Source organism: Miscanthus floridulus, chromosome 4 (assembly GCF_019320115.1).
Source record: "Miscanthus floridulus cultivar M001 chromosome 4, ASM1932011v1, whole genome shotgun sequence".
Classification (NCBI taxonomy): Eukaryota; Viridiplantae; Streptophyta; class Magnoliopsida; order Poales; family Poaceae; genus Miscanthus; species Miscanthus floridulus.
This window is the reverse complement of record NC_089583.1, coordinates 6435319-6444415: the sequence shown is the minus strand read 5'-3', so window position 1 is coordinate 6444415 and position 9097 is coordinate 6435319.

The following is a 9097-nucleotide window of genomic DNA, read 5'->3' as shown; positions in this document are numbered from 1 at the left end:
ACAACTTCCTTCTCGGTAAATAAGCATTGGAAGCCAAGATCACACAATTGTCCAATGGATAGCAAGTTGAAGCTCAATGAAGCAACATATAACACATTTGAGATTGAATGATAATTTGATATTGCCACTTTGCCTAATCCTTTAACTTTGCCCTTTGAATTATCTCCTAATGTGATTCTTTCTTGTCCATCTACTTCTTCATCTAGTGAGGTGAACATATGAGGATCACCGGTCATATGTTGTGTGCAACCACTATCAATTACCCAATGACTTCCACCAGTCTTGTAGTTCACCTACACACAAGAGATCAAGCTCTAGGAACCAAAACTTATTGAGGGCCCTTGACTTTCTCAACAAGTGACTTTGTAACCCAAATTTTCTTAGGCCTATTCTTGTTGGGAGGTCCTAAGAACATAACTTTCATCTTTCTACTAGAGTCCTTTCTAAGCATGTAATGAGCATTGAAAACAAAGGGTCTAGCATGCTTGGACAAGGGTTATGGTGGTGGAGTTTGACACTCATGGGCAAAGTGGCCTTCTTGTCCACACTCAAAACATCTCTTTGGCTTTGGCTTTGACTTGTGTTGTTGTTGTTGAGCTTGAGCCTTCTTCTCTTGGTTTGCCAAGTACCCAATGCCACTTCTATCCATCTTCATGATGGTGTTCATTAGTAGCCCACTTTGAAGATGCTTGCCTCTTGTGAACTTGCTCAATCCAATCTTGAGATGCTCTTTCTCCAACTTGAGCTTCTTGTTCTCTTCTTTGAGTGCATCATCATTTTTCTCTTCCTTGAGTCTCTTGTTCTCTTCTTTGAGCTTCTCATTTTAAAGAATCAAATCACCATCATGATCAAGAGTTTCTAACACTATAGTGTTGGTGGTTTTGAGCTCTTCAAGATCTTTCTTGAGCTTTTCATTATCATGCTTGAGCTTGACATACTCATCATAGTTGTCGGTTTCAACCACTTGCTTGCCTTTGCTACTAGATCCTTGCTCAATGCTCTCAACAATTAAATCATCACATGATGTAGCTATATCAATCTTAACAACATCGTTAGTAGCATCATGTGGCTCATTGGATAAAAATTATTGAGCAATAACAAGATTATCATGATTGATCTTGAGAGTTGTATATTCTTCTTTTAGCATATTGTGGCTAGTGATGAGCTCTTTATGCATCCCCTCAAGTTTATCGTGTTTATCTTTAAGCTCTTTCTTAGAAGATTTGAGCTCCTTGAGTTTGGATGACATAGCTTTATTTGCTTCTCTAAGCTCAACACTAGCCTTTTCCGCTATATCACATTTAGCTAAAAGAGAATCATTCTTAGCTTCTAGCTTGTCATTCTTAGCTCTAGTCTTTCTAATGATCTTAGTGTATTGATTTAGCAATTTAACAAGATCATCATATGAAGATGATTCATATTCATCATCATCACTATCACTATCACTATCATCATTGTTAGCATGATCATAACCACTACTATCATCATTTGATACCTTTCGTTCACCCTTGGCCATAAGGCATAAGTGTGTAGAGGATGATGGCAGTGGTGTCGGTGAAGATGATGAAGAGTCAATCACAATGGCGGCCACCTTCTTGTTATCACTATCATCATCGGATGAGCAACTTGATGAGTCAATGTCCATGAGCCAATCACTAACGATGTATGCCTTCCTATTTTTCTTCTTCTTGTGGAAGTCCTTCTTCTTGTCATCTTTCTTCTTGTATGGCTTGTTTTTCCTCTTTTCATCTTCATCACTTGAGTCATCTTTCTTGCCCTTGTTCTTATTCTTGTACTTGTGTTTCTTGGGCTTTGTGCATTGATGTGCTAGAGACCAAGTTCTCCACAATTATAGCAATCCATCTCCGAGATTAGCTTCCTTCTTGTGCTAGTGAAGAACTTCTTTTTCTTCCCATCAAACTTGACGCCATTCTTGTTGAGCTTCTTTAGCATCTTGGCGGTTCTTCTCACCATGAGAGCAAGACTTGTATCATCAACTTTATCATCACTTGAGCTCTCATACTCAATTCTTGCTTTGCCCTTCTCTTGGCTAGCCTTGAATGCTAAGTCTTTGTCTTTCTTCTTGGTAGAGGATGAGCCATCTTGTGGTGTGATGTGCATGTATATCTCATGAGCATTGATCTTTCCTAAGATTTGAGTTGGTGTAGCGGTGGAAAGATCACCTTGATGAAGCACGGTCACAATATGCCCATATTTGTCAATGGGGAGGACACTCAAATTTTTTCTCACAACATCGGATGGTTGCATTTGAGTAAGTCCAAACCCATTGACTTCCTCTATAAGAACATTCAAGCATGAGTATATTTTATTAGCACTCTCTTTAGGAAGCATCTAAAAAAGAATTAAGTTTTTTCATAATGAGATGATAGCATTCCTCACGCTCGCTCTTAGTTCCCTCATGGAGCGCACAAATGTCCGACCATAGTGCATGGGCATCCTTGTGGTTCCTCACTTGGTTAAACACATCTTTGCAAAGGCCTCTAAAGATGGTGTTTCGAGTCTTTGCATTTCATTTCTCATAGTTCACTTCATCGCCTTGAAGGTGCGTGGGATCCCGAGGTTTTGGGAATCCTTGTGAGGTGGCTCTAAGTATTTCAACATCTAGAGCTCCTAAATACGCCTCCATGTGGATTTTCCAATAAGGAAAATCATCCCCCTCAAAGATAGGAGGAGGTCCATCCCCATGAGACATCTTTCTCTAGGTGGCTAAGCCTAAGCACGTGAGCACAAGGCTCCGATACCAATTGAAAGGATCAAGATGCCCAAGAGGGGGAGGGTGAATTGGGATAATTCTAAATTTTTTTGCAATAATTAAACCCTATGGTTAGCCCACTTCACCCCTTGTGCCTACAAAGTGTTTCTATTATTCTACTGCACAAAAGTTTAGCAACCTATGTTTCAATCCTACTCTAGCATGGCAATTCTATGAATGTAAAGACAAGAATTGAATTGCTCAAAGTAAATGCTCAAAGTAAAGAGAGAAGGAGGAACACGATGATGTTTTGCCGAGGTATCGGAGAGTCGCCACTCCCCACTAGTCCTTGTTGGCGCACCCGCGCAAGGGTGTAGCCCCCCTTGATCCGCACAAGGATCAAGTGCTCTCTACGGGTTGATTCTTTGACACTCCATCGCGGTAAATCACCCACAACCGCTCACAACTTGAGTTAGGTTATCCACAAGCTCCGTTGGATGATCACCAAGCTCCTAATCACCATCAAGCCATCTAGGTGATGGCGATCACCAAGAGTAACAAGCACAAACTCTCACTTGACCACGACAAGCCTAATGAGAATGGTGGATGCACAGTTTGCTACTCTTGGTTTCACTAATGAGGTCTCTCTCTTGGATTCTCAAATCTCAATCACTTCACTAGGACCTTGCTCTTCTTGGTACTCTCAAGGGTGTTTCTCAGTTGTTGGAATGAGCAAAAGTGATCCCTTGAGTGAATAGAGGAAGTATTTATGACCCCTCATTCAAAATGAACCGTAATGTGCCACTATGGGGTGATCGAACGCTCCGGTCAAGGTGACCAGACGCTTCATCAGTTCTCCTCGCCACCGAGTAGTTAAGTTGTGACCGAACACAGACCAGCATCCGGTCAGCACTGACCAGACATGTTCGGTCACAAAACTACCCTCTGGAACCTTACTGATGTTGACCAGACTCTGGAACCTAGCGTCCGGTCACTTTGCTACTTAGCGCCTGGTCAGTAGCCGGAACCTGACCAGCGTCCGGTCAACACTGACCGAACGCATCCGATCAGGATTCTCCTTCTCTGGAACCTTACTAGAGTTGATAGTACTGTGGCACCTAGAGTCCGGTCACATTTCACTCATCGTCCGGTCGCATCCAGACGACTTTACCTTGATCAAATGAACTGACCGGACTTTGCGTCAGCATCCGGTCACACCAGAACCAGCATCCGGTCAACATTTGACCCTCCATTCACTTCCAACTTGCAATCATGTGTGAATGAAGCTTGCTCCAATTGATCTAAGGGCTTTTTAGGAGCTACCTAGTACTAGATTTAACAAGTGTGCACCACACCTAACCCACTAGACTCACCTAGGTCAAGCTACCCATCCATACCCCCCTTAATAGTATGGCCAAAGGAAAAACAAAGTTCTAAACTACTCTAAGTGTCTCTTCAACACCAAACGACACTTAGAACTAGTCCATCCTTAACCTTGTCGTCCATGTTTTGAAAACCAAAATGATTTCCATCGTAGAGGCATGACCACCATGATTGCCCAATCAATTGTCGTTACCATGACCTAACTTAATTGCATCTACAAAACACACGTTAGTCATAGTAATCTCGTATTGTCATTAATCACCAAAACCCAACTAGGGGCCTAGATTCTTTCATGGGGGTTTAAAAAAATTAAGTGAGGGTGTTCTTTTTGGCTCAAGTCCCTTGATTTTGTTTCCTTTGCGCACCGTCGTCCTGTCGTGACCGCCATCAATCTAATCATTCGAATGTCATAGCCATGTGGCCCCGCTTAGGGATCGATTCATGAGGCATGACCTAGTGCGACCCCATTTTCACGTTTGAGGTATCTGTAGGATAAGTTCGGTGGCATCGCACCTTTCTTCATATTCCTTTGGGTTGCGCGAACACTTTCCTTCCCTTGCTTTCGCGTGAGCATGGAGCCATGCCCAGATCTAGCTCTAGGGATTTAGTTTCATGCGGTCCGTTGTTGCGCATGAGATCGTAGTGGTGTTCGTGAGTAATTCGCATTAGCTATTTGGCGCTGATCGACGCTGGTTGTTCGAGGGTGGACACGCTGGCAGAGAGTCATTTCTGGCGTGCTCATTCTGACGCACTGTGTCCCTTGCCAATTGATTGATGTAGTCATTCATCATTTGACTACCTAGGTGTCGGAGGGCCTACACTATGGTGGAGCCAATCCTAATGTTGTTGATCGAGGTCGCACGCCAGGGAGGTCGGACGACGATGTCATTGCTGGGGGTGATGTCGCCGCTCGTAGAGCAGAAGTCCTTGTAGGTAAGATGTCAGCCTCCTACATATGCCATCAGCCTAGGCTTTGGGTGTATGATGGTCTTTGTGTAGGGATTCTGTGTTGCATGGGTGCTCTGACTATGGTGAACATGTTTTGGGTTTTGTGTATGTATGGCTTGCGATCGGCGCATTTGCTTTGTCACTTTGTCATTTCCTCATTCTCTTCTAGTTCGAGCTAGGAATGTATGCCATCCCCCTTAATCCTGTGCGTGTGGGTGCGCATTTTAGCCTGGGGGCTAGCCCTCTGGGCTAAAAGGTGCGTGACCTAACCACGTGGCAAGACATCAAGAAAAGGTTGTAGATCTAGTGCGGTGCGAGAAGAAAGCGAGCAAGCAGGTAGAGCTCTCTTTCCTTTCATTCCCTTCTCCTAGAGCGAACGAGTTCCGCGTTTCCTTTTTGACCCATGCGCGGGTGCCTGGCCTTGCCCGAGAGCTGGCCCATGAGGCTTGGCCAGGGTGACCCTTTTGGCATGAGCAAGAAATCAGGATTTGGGTCACCAGTTCATCATGGGTCGAGGCACAATCAACAAGAACTCGAAGATGAATCGGTCACTAGGACAATGACAAGCAGTGCTACACCATGGTCGTGTATGTGTCTATATGTGCTACCCCTACGAGTGAATCATGTACGACTACAAGCGCGAGCCAGATCGAGTTGCTCGGGAGTTTAAGCACCGCTAGGGTGAGGTGTATGGGCATCATGTTCTATAATGGGCTCTATGGGTTGGCTATAAATTTCTTGAAACTACAGATGAGCCTACATGTGTATGTGAACGTGCTTGGGTAGAGAGGCTAAGGTTAAGGTGGACATCACTGACCGATGTACCAGAAGCTGTCGTGAAACTGGCTATCATTGTTCGGGACTCGGCGAGCCCCCGAGCACTTGCTCATGGTGGGGTTTTTGTGGTCCCTGGGCTATGAGCTAGGGAGGGTGTTTCTTTATTGCTCAGAGAAGTCGTAGTTAACGTAGGTTGACCTCTCAGACTGCTTTGGGCTGACCCTTGTTCGCTCGACGTCCTCAGCGAGCTCATGAGCCCCCGAGGATGACTTCTTCGTGTTTGGCCTGATGTAGTTTCTAGCTAGGAAGGCTTGTGTGTTCTGGTGCTTGATCCCTCAAGGCAGGACAACATTGTGGTCATCGCATCTTTGCTTCTTGGTGTGGTTACTGCTCTTGACAAAGAGCTGGCGCAACCTATCGCTGTGGAAGCAGGTTCTAAGGGCAACACAGTTTGGTTCGCTCGGCATGGCATGTAGGGCACTCAGGGAGCCCGCTTCCTCGAATGCATGTGCCTCTGAGTGAAAGCTAACAATTCGTTGAGGAGTGACGAGCAGTTTGTCCGCCACATGGGATTGGAGCCTGGTTTCAGGTTTGGCTTCACATGGCATGGCGCTGGGTCACCACCTGATCACTGATGATGATGCCGCGTGGTGTGCATGCCCTGACATGCTGCGTTCTACTAGTGAAGGAGACGCCGCTCGGGGTGTGGTTCTTCCACCGAACCTAGGCTATGTGGTTGGCCCTGGATAGGGTATAGGCTGGTGATGGGCATCAACCCATTGGTGTGGATAATTTTGTGGTTCCCCAAAAGGATGTGGCCGGTTGAGGCCATTCCCTGGGTGAGTCCACCATGAGCCATGGACCTCTAGCTTCCTAGGTGGAAGACTTGGCCATGACCGGTGACGAGAGAGGGTACTGGCCCCCATGTAGGTGAACTCTAGGATGCTATCACTGAGGGTGGTTCTGAGAGTGTGTCCACCGTAGACCATGAGATCTAGATCTCCAGAGCAGAAGTCTAGGTCATGGCTGAAGGCGGACGCGGACGCTGGCCCTTCGACACCGATGGACCCATAGTTTTCATGGCAGATGTGGCCACCATGGGCCATTTTGCGAGCGAGTCCACCGTTGGTGCGAGGAGCCATCGCTTCCTTCTCAACAAACGAGAGTGCGTGACTGTCCCCTACCTGGCACACCAACTATCGGTATTTTGTAAACCGGACTAGTAAACTTATACGATTGTCGCGCTGCTCTAGGAAGACGATGGTAGCATCCAAAAGACATGAGGATTTATATTGGTTCAGGCCAGAGCCCTATGTCCAATCTAAGAGATGATCGAGTGCGTATTCCTTGCTTGAATGCTCTAAAGTTTTACAATGGGAGGTGCAAGAATGGTGGAAGAGGTAGAAGAGCTAGAGCTAGGAGATGGACTGTCCAAAGGGAAGCTTCAGGAGCCCTACTATGGTGAGAATGAGTTGAAGATGGTGGGAAGGATGCCCTGGCTGCCCTTATATAGAGTCCGGGGCCAGGGCATGTATAAAGAAGAAGGTTCTCCTGACCGAGGGGTCATGAGCCTAAGGGATAGGCCTAGCTAACTTGGCTTAAAAGCTACGCCGTCTTGGCGTGGTTGTCGTCATGGTCTCGTGCCCACATCGCGGTAAGATGTGGCGTGGTGCTACTATGCCGGCCATGGCGGTACTGTAGACACTATGGTGGTTCGACAGTTGTCCTGTGCAACGTGGTCTCTGTTATGGCCTTTGTCATCGCCTTCGTTCTCCTAGGGTGTCGTACCGGAGTTGGTAGCCACCCCTTGATTGTCGGTCGCCTGGTTAGTCTGTGGAGTTGGTGGCCACGATCCTAGACTCTGGGGTCGTGGCTCCCGTCGGTCTGGATGGCCTCGTAGTCAAGGCCTCCGTCGTGGATCTCATCCCGTAGTGGGTAGAATCGTACATATGTCTTGTTGGACTATATTTGGACGGTGGGTCGCTGTAATGGTAGTCACCACGCGCGGTGTTGTCTTGTTTGTGCTATGTGGCACAGGGATGACGTCTGACCGGACCGAGGTGACCACTATCCCCTCGGTCCTTGCGGGGTCAGTGCGATGTGTCTACTCTTGTTAGAGCAGGAGCGCTTGGCTGGGCTCGACCTCTCCCCATTCATTCTAGGGGTCGGGACAATGGAGAGGTCGTGAGTCTCTTGTGCGTCGTGCGGCTAAGGCAGAGGGGAGGGGTCGTGCCTTGACCCGTCCTTGGCGTGTAGCCTGGTCTGCTTGGCTTAGCTGAGCCTCGGTCGTTTGAACTTTCGCTAATTGGTGTATCGTAGGCCGCTCGACCTGCTATCTAATCGATGCCTTGAGACACCCGGAAATCATAACCCCGACACGATCCATCACCTTTTTTACCGTGTGAATTTGCAAGGCAATTGGGGTTGATATCCCTTCAAATGCAGACTTTCCGAATGCTATGGCCTTCCTTAAAGATGCTCTACATTCCCAATTCTATATGGAGGCCATAATTCTTTTACGCTGGGCTATTTGGACTTGGCGTAATGCGCTCATCTTTAATGGTATATACAGCCAAGATAAGCAATCAGCCGGGCAGTCTTTGTTAAAGAGTTACAGATGTTGACGCATAGAGTCAGCTCAAGATCTAATCAAGCTTTTGATCAGTGGCTGCATTTGATAGTCTTGTCTCTGTCTTGCAGATGATCTTTTTTTTTCTTTCTTTGTTTCTTAAACTAGGTAGCATGCCTGTGCGTTGCTACGGAATAACTAAATCTTTTATACTAAAAACACATGGATCACACGATAAGATAACAATATTATTAAATTAAATACCGACGTCAAAGTGATATTTAATTCAAAAGGCAAAGTTCATGAAATTAACATAGTCACGGAGAGCGCGACGTCGCATGCTCACAAACTCTACTGTATAGACTTTTTCGTGATCCGGCTAAGATAATATTTTATATCGGCAGAAAGAATTCTACGATATCTATTTCTTTCATGCGCCAATAAATCCATGAATAAATTCCACTGCATCTCCATATAATCATATACACACAGGTTCGAGTATATATGTAAATAGGTTCGTGCCGTGCATTGCTACGGGACAGCTAAACTTTTGTAATAAAAACACACAGATCGCACGATAAGATAACAATACTGTAAAAGTATATGACCGACGTAAAGTGACATTTAATCCAAAAAGCTAAGTTTGTGAAATTTACACAGTTACAGAGAGCATGGCGTCACAGGCTCACAAACTCTACTGTGTAGAT